The 14,056-nt window shown below is 37.6% G+C and overlaps 1 protein-coding gene across 5 annotated transcripts in view; it reads left to right on the plus strand.

Annotated features, from left to right (window-relative positions):
* bbg (big bang) overlaps nt 1–14,056 on the plus strand; it is a 753,080-nt gene that overhangs the window by 74,180 nt on the left and 664,844 nt on the right. For 4 of the 5 annotated variants that reach the window (XM_067756836.1, XM_067756832.1, XM_067756834.1 and 1 more), the window contains exon 2: nt 8,869–9,498. The exons of the other annotated variant lie outside the window; for it this stretch is intronic. The gene's annotated coding sequence lies outside the window, so the exon portion shown is untranslated. The remainder of the gene's footprint in view (nt 1–8,868; nt 9,499–14,056) is intronic. 5 annotated transcript variants of the gene reach the window in all.

Here is a 14,056-nt window from a genome sequence, read left to right on the forward strand (position 1 = left end):
CGTCATTAAGATAACCTTCCACCACTATCGTGGCCCTAAGAGACCAATCGAAGCGAAGCTAGAGAACTAGGTAGGAGGGGACGAGGCTCTGGCGACCCCAAATTCTTCATGGATGGGGCGGGATGGGCTAGAAGGTTTAATGTGGCCATATTAATCATTCTCGAGATGGACGAGCTAGTATCTTAATGGTGCCTTGTTACCGGAGCGTACCGGATCTATATCCGGTAAAGGACCATCAATATCGATAACACTCCCCAAAACCTTCGGAGAGTGTCTTTATCGTTAATACAACAACAACAACAGAACTAGGTGGTCTGTATGTCCAATATTTTTCGGGGCAGGAAGAGGTGGAAGATCAAAGCAGTTAGAATCTCTGCACCCAATATTACTTACTTACTTAATAGGCGCTTAACCGTCTAAACGGTTATGGCCGTCCAACAAGGCGCGCCAGTCGCTCCTTCGCTCCGCCAACCGGCGCCAATTGGTCACACCAAGGGAGTTTAAATCGTTTTCCACCTGGTCCTTCCAACGGAGTGGGGGCCGCCCTCTACCTCTGCTTCCATAGGTGGGTTCCGATAGAAACACTTTCTTGGCGGGAGCATCATCTTTCATACGCATAACATGGCCTAGCCAGCGCAACCGCTGCGTTTTAATTCCCTGGTCTATGTTGATGTCTGCGTATAGCTCGTACAGCTCATTATTAAATCTTCTTCGGTAATCGCCATCGCCAAAGCGTAGAGGTCCATAGATCTTTCGAAGAAATTTTCTCTCGAACACTCCCAAAGCTGCTTCATCTGCTGTTGTCATGGTCCATGCTTCTGCCCCATATAGCAGGAGGGTACGATAAGTGACTTGTAGAGTATAATTTTTGTTCGCCGAGAGAGGACTTTACTTTTCAATTGCCTACCTAGTCCAAAGTAGCATTTATTGGCAATATTGATTCTTCGCTGGATTTCAGTGCTGATGTTGTTGCTAGTGTTGATGCTGGTTCCCAAATAAACGAAGTCTTTTACTATTTCGAAATTATGGCTGCCAACAGTAGCATGGTTGCCAAGGCGCATATGCGCTGACTCTTTACTCGATGACAGCAGGTACTTCGTTTTGTCCTCATTCACCATCAAACCCATCTTTACTGCTTCTTTTTCCAGTTTGGAGTAAGCAGAACTAACAGCGTGGGTGTTTAGGCCGATGATATCAATGTCATAAGCATATGCCGGTTAAGTTCTGCAGCTAGTATAATTTTCTCCAGCATCAAATTAAAGAAATCGCACGATAGGGGGTCACCCTGTCTGAAACCTCGTTTAGTTTCGAACGGCTCGGAGAGGTCCTTCCCAATTCTGACTGAGCTGATGATGGTGTTGCTCAACGTCATTTTGCACAGCCGTATAAGTTTTGCGGCAAAACCAAATTTAGACATAGCGGCATATAGGCAGCTCCTTTTCGTGCTGTCGAAGGCGGCTTTAAAGTCGACGAAGAGGTGATGTGTGTCAATTCTCTTTTCACGGGTTTTTTCCAAGATTTGGCGCATTGTGAAAATCTGGTCGATGGTATATATACCAGGTCTGAAGCCGCAGTCCAATCAGCCGGTTCACGGTGGGCTTCAATCTTTCGCACAATACACTTGAAAGGACCTTATATGCGATATTAAGAAGGCTGATTCCACGATAGTTGGTGCATTTTGCAGTATTCCCCTTCTTGTGGACTGGGCAAAGAACACTTAGATTCCAACCGTCGGGCATGCTTTCGTCCGCCCATATTTTGCTAAGAAGCTGCTGCATGCGCCTTACCAACTCCTCGCCGCCGAACTTGAATAGCTCCGCAGGCAATCCATCAGCGCCCACGGCCTTGTTGCTTTTGAATTTGGTTATTGCTATTCTAACTTCCTCAAAATCGGGCGGGGGGACATATACTCCATCATCATCGATTGCGGGATCGGGTTCTTCATCTCTGCGCGGTGAACTGCTGCCTCCATTTATGAGAGCAGAGAAGTATTCCCTCCATAATCTAATCACTCTCTGGACATCAGTTACAAGGTCGCCGTTTTCATTCCTACAGGAGTTTGCCCCGGTCTTAAAACCTTCCGTCTGTCGCCGTATTTTTTGGTAGAATTTTCGTGCGTTATTCCTGGTGGCTAGCAGCTCAAGCTCCTCGCACTCACGCCTTTCTGCTTCTGCTTTTTTCTTCCTGAAAAGGCGTCTCGATTCCCTTTTCAACTCAAGATATCGTTCACACACTCCTCTTGTCGCGCTCGCTTTTAACGTAGCCCTGTAGGCAGCGTCTTTTCTTTCGGTTGCAACGCGGCATTCTTCATCGTACCAGTTGTTTTTTCGTGGCCGCCGGTAACCAATTTTTTCCTCGGCGGCAGTACAAAGTGCTTTGGAGATATGCTCCCACTCCTGCCGTATTCCTTCAGGATGAGTTGTGCTCTCAGAGAGCAGGTGTGAGAGTCGAGTTGCGAAATCATTGGCAGTCTGTTGTGATTGAAGCTTTTCGACGTCTAGCTTTCCTTGGTTTTAGCCGCGTTGAGGCGGGTGCGTATTTTGGCTGCAACGAGATAATGGTCCGAGTCGATGTTAGGTCCTCGGATCGTGCGCACATCTAAAACACTGGATGCATGCCATCCGTCTATCATCGATCTGGGTGCGAGTATTTCGATCAGGAGACAGCCATGTAGCTTGATGTATCTTTTTATGCATGAACCTCGTGTTGGATATGACCATGTTTCGAGCACCGGCAAAGTCAATCAGCCTCAGTCCGTTAGGAGAAGTTTCATTGTGTAGGCTGAACTTTCCCACTGTAGGGCCAAAAACACCTTCTTTGCCCATCCTGGCGTTAAAGTCGCCAAGCACGACTTTTATATCATGACGGGGGCAGCGCTCGTATGTGCGTTCTAATTGTTCATAAAAAGTGTCTTTCACCTCATCGTCTTTCTCCTCTGTCGGCGCATGGGCGCAGATGAATGATATATTAAAAAATTTTGCTTTTATTCGGATAGCGGCGAGACGCTCGTCCACAGGCGTGAACGCCAGCACTTGGCGACAAAGTATCTCTCCCACCACGAATCCGACGCCGAAACTGCGCTTATTCGTATGACCACTCTAATATATGTCACAATTTTTGATCTTCTTTCTTCCTTGCTTCGTCCAACGCATTTCTTCGATGGCGGTGATGTCAGATTTTGCTTTGACGAGGACATCAACCAGCCGGGCATCTGCACCAATCCCATTCAGGGAGCGGACGTTCCAGGTGCATGCCCTCAATTCATTGTCCTTCAAACGTTTGCCATGGTCGTCATCAATAGAGAGTGTATTTATCCGAGGCTTGTTGTTATATTTCATTGGAGTATGGTTTTACGTGGCGGGTCCCAAACCCAGCGCATAACCCACTCAGCCGGGGTGAAAATATTACTTGGCACGTTTATATAGCGAGCCGCTTTTTTTTATCTTTAAAACTGAACTCAGTATTTAAATATTCAGGAAAGTTTTAGACAAGTACCAAAAACCTTGGTGCCCTTCTGCTGATGGGAGGTTGTTGTTGTTGTAGCAGTGCTTCGCCCTATCCAGTAGGCGCGACCGATTACAAATTGTCATCAATATCCTCTAACGGGAGTCCAAGGAAAGCAGTTTCAACAGGGGTGGACCATAGTGAGAGGGGTGTCAGAGGCGTTGGTTCCACATTACAATTAAAGAGATAGTAGGTGTCATGTAGGGACACATTGCAAGCAGGGCATACGCTTTGTATGTCGGGGTTGATCGTGGATACATAAGAGCTTAACCTGTTACAGTACCCAGATAGAAGTTGAGCTAGAGTGACGCGCGTTTCCCTAGGGAGAGTGCGTTCCTCTTCTGCGAGTTCTGGGTATTTTTCTTTAAGAACTGGATTCGCTGGGAAATTCCTGGCGAAGAGGTCCGACGCCTGTTTGTGAAATCACTGATGATGTGATAACTGTTTGTTCAGCATTTAATTTCTCTCCCTAATGGGGAGTAATCTCATTGTGTAGTTGGTGTTCTGTGGACATAAGAAGACAGCCCGTATCGGTTCTGTGGGAAGTGGTTTGCCAGGCTTGTATTTTCTTCCAGTGAGTAACCTTTACGTTTGACGACCATATCGGGGACGCGTAGCATGCAATCGGACGGCCAATTGCTTTGTAAGTGGTAATGAGCGTTTCTTTGTCTTTACCCCAAGAGCTGCCGGCATGGCTGATGGGAGGTAATTGAGGCTTGAGCGAGAGTACTGATCATTTTGGGTTATCCGGTGCTATCTGCAGGTATCAAATCCAAACAAGATCCCACATTAATCTATATTATATGATGTACACAGTCTATCTACTAGACAAAAGTATTCCTATCGTTTCTAATTATTCTTGAAACAAAACTTCTCTTTCAAAACACAGTTTCTTTATGTTAATTGCGTTGAGCCAGCTGTTCTTTATCTTATCATCCGCTTCTGTATTGATCCCAACACAGAAGCATACCCAGATTTATAGGATGATGTTCCCCTCTATTGCTAGTTAAAACATTTTGGGTTTCCTTTGATATTTTGACCTATAATTGCAATATTCTGCATTATTCATGAATAAGTAAGAGCACCCGGAACTTAATGTAAATTTTATCACAAACAAAACTTCTCTGTAAACAAAAATAAAATCAATCTATTTCGGCCGGTCAACGACGGCTAACGGGTGTTTTGTCGCATAGAGCTAAATTTAAATGCCTTTCAAATATGTGCCTATTTCTAGCGAATGCCAATTGCCGGCTACCGTTAGTTGTGTGACAAAAAGAAATAAACAAAAAATTGCTGACAAATGTGAAAATGCCTGAGCGGCGCGGTCGTTGCACGCTCAGCGTACGATCTACAAGCGCCAACCGCCAATTTCTAATCGCTAATCGTTTTTAGACAACACTTGTGTCTTGGCCATTCACTGGCCAGCAATTAAATGATGTTGCTGGCGAGATCGTTGCAATTGTTGCATTAAATCAGTTGCGTTGTGCTTGAGATTTGTTGCATGCAAGAAAAATATTAAAAAAATAATAATAACGAATAAAAAATATAAAAAAGTAGTGCATGTGCGAAAACTGATATTTTGGTGTGAACGTGAGTGATTTATTTGATCATTTAATTTGCAGAACACCCAAAAACATTTAGCTGTCAATTAGTGACGATTTGGATGGCGTGTGAGGTGGAGAAAAGCTGCAATATAAGTAGCTTTATTATTGAATAATTTTTTTAGTTAATTACTTTTGATTTATTACACCGCAAAATTTTGTTAAATAGCTTAATTAAACACAAACAAAATGTGTACAGTATTATTACTGTAAAAAGTGTGTTGCGTAGTGTTATTTTTTTAAATTTCTTCAATTCAATTTAAAAAGAAAACAAAATAATTTTTCATTTTTAACACTTTTTATTTCTACAGCACCAAACAAAATTATTTTTTCACTAATAACTTAGTGTGAAAAATCTTTTAAATATCTGGCAAATTTTTTATGTGATAATAAAAAGTTGACAGTGGTTCCTTTGTGAAAGTAGAAATGCAAAATGTTTTTGTTTATTACCACGAAATTTGTTGTTAAAATATAAAAAATCAAATAAAAAAATCGTTAAAGCATAGTAAAGTTATTTTCAAGATATTATGAGCACTGAAAATTTAATTACAATTTTTATTAAGGAGAAACTCCAAATTGAATTATGACGTTAAATTATTAACGATATAACGAAAAACGACTTAGTTGTTATGCGATCATAAAATGTGACTTTTTTTTTTTGTAATATTTGATTGCAAAAAATGTAAGCTGACAAACAAACGAAGGAATTCAGTATAACAAGGACATATATACCATAACTCTAACATAAATAGAATATGCAGTTGGAACTACCATAAAATACCCCCAGCGTGGTAGGGGGTTAGAGTATACCCGCGGTAGGTATGCCTGTCGTAAGAGGCGACTAAAATACCAGATTCAAGGGGTTGTGTAACGCAACTTTTTCAGGTTGCCAGCGCAATATATAGCTTCTCCAAACCCAATTGTCAACCTCCTCCTCAAAGCTCCTCATGGAACTTGGGGGTGGGGAGGGAGGTATGGCCTGAAGGTTTCATGTGGCCATATAAATCGTTCCCGATATGGTCGGGATAGCACCTGAATGGAGCTCTGTTACCAGAGCGTATCGGATCTGTATCCGGCAAAGGACCATCACATCGATAACACTGCCCAAAGCCTTCGGGGAGTAACTTTATCACTGCAACAACAACAATAACAACAACAACCATAAAATAAAGATAACATGAACATAATCTACGCATAATACAGAAATAACATAAGTATAACATAACATAGCATATCACAACATAGCATAGCATATCATAACTTAACATAACATTACAAATTATAAAAGAAAATGAACAAAATATAAAAACATGTATGTGTATAACATAAACATATCGTAAAAAGATTATATGTAAACCTAATAAAATATAACATAATACAATATAATTAACATACTTGCTCACTTAAGCACAAAATAACAACAACATAAACAATTATAAATATAACATAAACAATACATAAAAATAACATAAAAATGACATAGATATAACATAAATATCATAAACATAACATAATCATAACACAAACATAACATAAATATAACGTAAACGGAACGAAACAATTACATCAACGTAACATAATCATAACGTACACATAAGACTAACTTACCATTACCATAATATAAATTTACCGAAAACGTTACATTAGCATAACATAAATGTATCAAAAGAAAAGCAAACGTATAAGAATAGCACAAAAGTAATATAAACTGACTTGAAAATAGTACTAACAAACATAACATGAACACAACATAAGCAATTCATAAACATAACATATACAAAACGTAACTTAATATAAAATACATATAAAGTAATATAACGTAAACATAATCCAAATATAACATAAACGAAACCATAACATAAAAATGACCTGATCATAAGACAAGCCCCAAATAAAATAATTAAAACATAACACAAAAAAAAAAAATAACGTAAGCAAAATTTAACGTAAAAACAGTAAAATGCATAGCAAAGGAAAGAACATAATTTTTTTTACTATTTTCCCGCAAAGAGGTTTTTAAACATCGGTGGTTATTCATGTGATGTAAATGAACGAAGGCAGTCCGACCAACGAAGTCTTGCAATCGATACCGCCGTTTGGAAGCAGGGAGAAAGGGAGATATCCACTGAATTGAAAAAAGAAGGCGAAGAAAGACTTGACCTCCCTTGGTGCTCCCAGTCGGCATCAGTTAGCTCCCAGTCGGCATCAGTTACCGCGAAACCCGAATACCTGGCGTGACTTGTTACAAACCGACCAAATCGTTTAGACAACTAAACGCCAGTTAATGAAGATGATGGTTGATGCTCTGATGGGAATTTAGATTCCGCTTAATATCAACGCTTCTACTTACTTCGAAAATTTCTTTGCTTCCATCAAAAATTAAACATCATGGTAGAGCGTGCGCATAAACCAAGACATATTCTGCAGACACCGGGTGATGACCGGCAGTAATTCCTAGCGCGCCTCTGCTAAAGGCAGAGGTGATAAGAGCTCGGTGCTTCTGATATTTCATTACATTCGTGCTGAATTCTGCAGCATGCAAGAGAATCCCATGCGAAAAAATTATGTTTACATTAATCCACGTTGTTTCTTTATAATATCCGCAGCCCTTACTGGGATCATTTCGAACTCATGCCTTCAATCTGGCCATTAGTATTTTTGTTTCAGGGCGTGACACAAAAGCTCAGGGCAGCTAATTTTAGCAGTCATTATCAGATCCTGGGGCATTATTACGTTTATGCTAGCAGGATTGTTTAGAACTCTTTTTAACTGAATGGTTATACATTGGGGTCTCAGGTGCTCCTACTCTTTGAATGCTGAGATGAGAAATGTCTACAATATTTCTCATATTTTCCGTTTCATTACTTGTCTGGGTGGATGGAGTTTGTTCATTATTCAACATCTTTAAAAGCGCTTTACAGCATGTGAGTTCGTTTTGCTTGGAGATGCTGAGTGCTTTTTTTTATTTCTTTTATGGTTCCGTATTTTTTAGAGCCCAGGCGTGCCACACTTTACTATTTCAGCACTTGCCTATTCACGTTCCTCTTCGTGACACGGAGACATAGTAAGTGTTATGAAGAAAGTGCAAGATTTCTTCACCGCTTTTCTTGTGTTTTATATCAGTCGAGCGTTCTTAAATGATGCCCCATGGCAGTTTTTTGTATAACACCTTCCATGTGGGATGCTCCATGCAGCAAAGTGTGACAGCAAGCTTTCTGGAACTTATCATGAATCGAGTATACCAAGTCCGATCATTGGTATGTTGATGTCTGCCAGTGTTGACTAAGGTTGTACCGAGCCTAATAACTAATTTTTCCGGCTGTTGGCCTGCGGTAATCCTCATTCAATGGCTCTTAGCTTAAGTCTCTCGAAAAGTTTTAATGGGTTACTGCTTTGCCCTAAAGATTTTTAATTTTATACTTATCTAATTTTTTGCAATTTTTAAGAGTTATTTTCTGACTTTTTTGATAAAAGTCATCACTGATAACACAATATAAATCTCAAAGTTATTATTTACTTTCAAATAAAAGTTGCACTGTTTTTTTACTGAAACAGTTTAGAGAAGGTTTTAACTTTTATTTTTGATTTTAAATATAAAATTCAACGTTTAGCTATTATTTTTAGACTCTTTTGATAAAAGCCATAACTGTTTTGGTCCCTGTTGAGTGCTCGTAAACATTTGCAAAATAGACCAAAATTAGTAATTTTTTTTGTGATATAAAGTAACGGTAATTAATCATCTACTTTATTATGCAAAATACAGGAAATGCCCTACAGGTTGTATGAAACGTTTACTGTTATCAACTTAGACGTTTTAAAGAAACAAACTAAACTCAAATATAGTGAAACCGAAAGGTATAAATGTAATTAAGTAACAACATATATACGAAGTAAAAAATTGAAAAAAAAGAAATAATCTAAATGAAAATGAAAATACAACACGTGAGATAAAAACCGCAAAAGTGCAAAAAAAAAAAAACAAAATACCGTCACAGTTCAGTGAACGACAGGAAATCGTGTGAAGTTTTTACGAAACAAGCGATAGTAAAAAAATATTTAGCTCAGTACGTATGGTAAATCTATATGTATTTACATGAGCATATTAATGAAGTTAAAGTTAATATACTCGAGTGTCTGTAAATTGTCTACTGAAAAAATTTAAAGATATCAAAGCAAGAAACCTTGCAGTGTTGAGAAAAAATTTTCAAAAATCCAAAGAAAAAAAAAAAACTTTGCGTGATTAATGAAATTTTTATATTATCTAAGTGGATTACGAAAGGAAAGTGATTAATTACAAATAAGTGATTAAAAGTGCTCAAAAAAATAAAAACCTTTTAGCAAAAATCGGCAAAGAAGGATATACCACAAAGCAAAGGAGTTCATAAAAAGAGCTGTGAGTAGAAATTATTTTTTTACTTTTATACATTTTTTAAAACATTTTTTTTACCATAAACTTAGAATATTCATAAATTTAAAAAGTTGTATATGCCTTTTACAGCAATTTTTTCTTTTTAAAATTATTATATTTAATTACCATAGAAAAACTGAAAATAATTTAAGATACCGATTAATGTTATACCTTTTTCAATTCCGCCAAATATCTTCAGATATCTAAATTTCATCCTCCTCGAGTTGAGATTCGAAAACGAATCACAACAATCTCTCATTTTCTAAATATATATTTATGATGAAACAGCACAAGAGTTGCCTATTGTTCTGCTCTAACTTTGGTTTATCTGCCTTTTATGAAGTCTTCATCACTTACTCCCCATTTACCTTTAATTCGCCATTCGTTCTCTCTTTCTCCCTATACGTCTTTTTCTTTTCATTTCACTATCTCCCTTTTTATCCCCATCTCACTCCCTCTTTAGTTCTCTTTCCTCCGCTCCCTCAGTATCTTTCTTCTTCTTTCTACCGTTTCCTCGATTTCTATCAATCCGTTTCCTAAAAAAAAATTTTATTAATAAATAAATCTCCGAAGAGAATCTAGGCCGAGGTTCTTTTCCAATTTGAGTGGTGCTCATTTTAATTTTGCCCTCGAATTGGCGTGACGGGACCTATATGATTTGGAGCACTCTCTGGGTGCCTATGCCGATATCTCGGTTGAGTGCAGTGCTAGCAGGTATATTTATTTTTGTATTTACGGAACTTAAACGGTTTTTGTATGGTTGACAGGGAACACATACAAACTGCTTTTTTTGGGAAAATTATATATTTTTTTTAATTGCTAGTGAGAAATATTTCATAGATAAGTCCTGTGTCCATTACCCAGAAGAATAGTGTTCTTGTTCCTCATAATCTAGGTAAGAAGTCTGCCGTCGCACCTTAAATATATTTTTTTGTAATTGACTGAGCTATATTTAATGTTTCTTTTACCAATATTTACACGTTTTCTGTTTGGTGGACAGCGAACATACACACATACATTTTTTTTGAGAAAATGTAATTTTTGTTTTGTTTTGTAGCAAGGGTTTTCGCTGTTGAATTATAGCACTACAAGTTTATGGGTATTCAGCATATTTTAACAATTTAAATCGAAGATGGCTTAGCGCACAAAGCTTAGTTTTAGAATGACAAAAAACCTTTTTCGTTTACGATTTGTTTTTTTACAGATAAGTGAATTCCGTAAACTCATTTAATATTGCAATATAAAGTTGTCGACTAATGCATTAACAATTTCACTTAAGTTGGTCACCTTGACCAAACAATTACGAACTTCTTTTTTCCATATTTCTTAGTAGGGCATTAGCAGACACGGACTTCACTGTTTCTGATATTTAATATAAGTAAATGACTAATGATGCGCCTTAAGCTGTTAGCAAGGTTTAAAACTGGTTTATTTTTTGTTGCTTTTCGCGAGTTGCTAATTTATTTTAAAATAAACAAAATAAATAATAAAGTTTTTTTTGTATTCCCTTTTTGAATTTGAAAGATTTTTAGCACTTAATAATTTTCGGTATCCATATTCGTGTTTTAGCTTTACCGTACACTGAAAGAAAAATACTGGTAAAATCAACCGAAATAAGGGTCAATTCAACCGAAATTTCTGTCAATTTTTATCCACCGCAACAAACTGTTGAATCAACTGCGCACAAATCGTTGATCCGTAATTGACCATTTTAGTAGTCAAATGAACAAAAAAAAGTTGTTGCGACAGCTTTGTACGAAAGTACCTATATTGCGGCATTTGCAAGGCAGATGAGTTTTCACTGAGATCTTTTCATGGCAGAAATACACTCGGAGTGCTTGCAGAACAGTGCCAGGGGGCGACCCCGCTTAGGAAAATTTTCTTCTAATTGAAAAACCTTATTTCTAAAATTTTTATGTTGCTTTGCCCGGGGTGTGAACCCAGGGTCTTCGGTGTGGTAGGGGGAGCACGCTACCATCACACCACGGCGGCCGCCATAGACATACGTAAATATGTGCATACGTATAGTACACAGCATACATAAGTACAAAGTAAAATTCTCTTTGAAATTTGCTCATGTATTGACTGTTGATCGCTGTTGAAATGACCAGTGAGATCAGTTGTATTAAAAAAAAATCAGTTAGACTGATAAGGAATCTGTAAATTTTACAGAATTTTGTTAACTTAAGAGCGACAATTTCTCTTCTGTTTAAATGACTAAACTAATTTGTTCGCTTCACAAAGAACTCGGTCGAATTAACCATAATTCGATCAATTTCACCGAATCTCCGTTAAGTCAAGAACAAGAGAACCGATTTGTTGATTTTACTAGCACCATTTCTTTCAGTGTAGATGATTCCAGATATGATGACTTTGTGTTTTTGGGGAAAAATGTTAATAATGAAATCAAACTTGAGGCAGTGCGTTGCCAAAACGTCCAAAAAAAAGGCTTTGAATTCATACCTCTTCGATACTTAGATCCGACTTTTCTTTAGTTGTTATGTTATGCCAGAAACTCTGAAAATTACAAGACAATTTACTTCTTTCTTAATGAATATAAAAATAGTTTGAGTTTGCTCTTGAAACTCAAAACAATTACTTGATATAATTTAAACCGAATGCAACAACCTTGACATTCACAATAGTAAGACTTATTATCTACAAATTTGAGTTGTTATATCAACAACAATTTAACAAAACAATGCCGAAACCGTCAATTTTGTACGAGCGCTTAAGTTGAGGGAAAAAGATAGCTCAGCGAAGCAGAACAATTATTATTCATTTAACAAAATAAAAAGGCAATTATTCATGTGATTAAAGAACAGTGCCTTCAATACCTGAACGCGTAACTAATTGTATATGAAAATTTTAGAAGCACAATCTAAAACTAAAACATGGAATCCATAAAATAAGAGATACAAATAAATATTTTTAGTTTTGAAACTAGAAGTCTTTAAGTAAGTTTGGATTACAAATATGAGTCACTGTATTCTAGCAAAAAACTTTACAAGTAAATACAACAGCTGGTCAAAATATACGCCCATCATTTCTGAGCGCGAAACATATGCTGCCAGAAGGTAGACAGTGCGACTACCCTCTGAAGGGGAACATAGTTTCGAGTGCTCAATTCACGTGACTGTCTAACTGACACAACGTTTGATTGGTAACTCGTGTGACTGTCTACTACCGTTCTGAATATTTAACAGCATACTTACATACTTTGTTAGCCTCAATGTCTGTGCGGCTTGCTCTTCATGTGTACATTCACTTTATGTTCTTTTCCGCTATTAACTTGTTTGCTTTCCCAATAAAAAAGTGTGCACTCGCCGCCATTCAGAATCATTTCTTAATTGTTGCCAAAGCTATTAAGACAAATTAAAAGCTATTCAAGCCGCTTTCTCAGCAAACAGACCCCATTATTCAGTGACTTTAAGTATGTATGTAATTGCAAAATGAATTGTGTAAATTTTCACACAATCTGCACGGGAATGCATTGTCTTTGTTAAGTGCAAAAAATAATGTGAATTTATAGACAGTACTAAGCGGTTAGTAGAACTATTTTCTGATTTAAATTTTTTTTATTTTTTTTTTGAATTTTTTTGAAAAAGTAGACATACTTACACATGTATTTAAAGAAATATTCATACACATAATACAATAAGTAGAATTAGTTGCCCTGTTCCTCGGTTATTTATCTCTTCCTCGACTTGTCCCGTTCTTCTTCTTTTTATAGCAGTGCTGCGCTCCAGCCCAAAGATGCGATCATTCAGAAATTGTGATCGACATCCTATTTCAATAGGGTTGGAACGAACAGACATAGGGTTGGTTCTACGTTACAATTGAAGAGATGATTGGTGTTATGTAGGGACTAAATATTTGTATCACATACATTACGTTTGTAGGTGTTGATTCTGTATAAGTTTAAGCAACTATAGTATCGGACTATGAGTATATTATAGTATATCGGACTCTGAGAACGGGGTTCGGCGGGCATTTATCGCCATAAGGTTAGGTTAGGTTAGGTATTGCATTTATTGTATTTAACAGAAACTCTTTGTTCAGAATTTCGTTTCTCCCTTATAGTAGTGAAAGAATATTCCCATATCACTGTTTAGATGATGTTCTGGAGGCATTAGAATACATCCGTTGGCAGGTTTGAAACCAGTGTTTTTACAGGCCTTGGTATTGCTGTTGCGTTCCTTAACTGCCTGTCAACCACACAAATAATTTGTGGCCCACATCCAGTTTGCTGTGATTGATTGTGTCAACAACTTTTGATAACTGTAGCGCTACTGTTCTATGACGGAGTACTTGTATCAATCTGGGATTTATTTGCGTGTTGAAAGCATTTAGTGCGATGGCGGAGCGTCTTCAATTGTCTGACTAATGGCGATGGGAGGGATATCGGATGATATGAATTTCCTTTGTTAGATGGTATCGCAGACTTTAGTAGCGGCACCACCCTAACCATTTTCAATTTTTCTGGGATGACGAAAATTGCCAGAGACAAGTTAAAGATGCTCGTCAAGTAACACATGTCCAT

This window comes from Eurosta solidaginis, chromosome 5 (assembly GCF_040869045.1).
Source record: "Eurosta solidaginis isolate ZX-2024a chromosome 5, ASM4086904v1, whole genome shotgun sequence".
Classification (NCBI taxonomy): domain Eukaryota; kingdom Metazoa; phylum Arthropoda; class Insecta; order Diptera; family Tephritidae; genus Eurosta; species Eurosta solidaginis.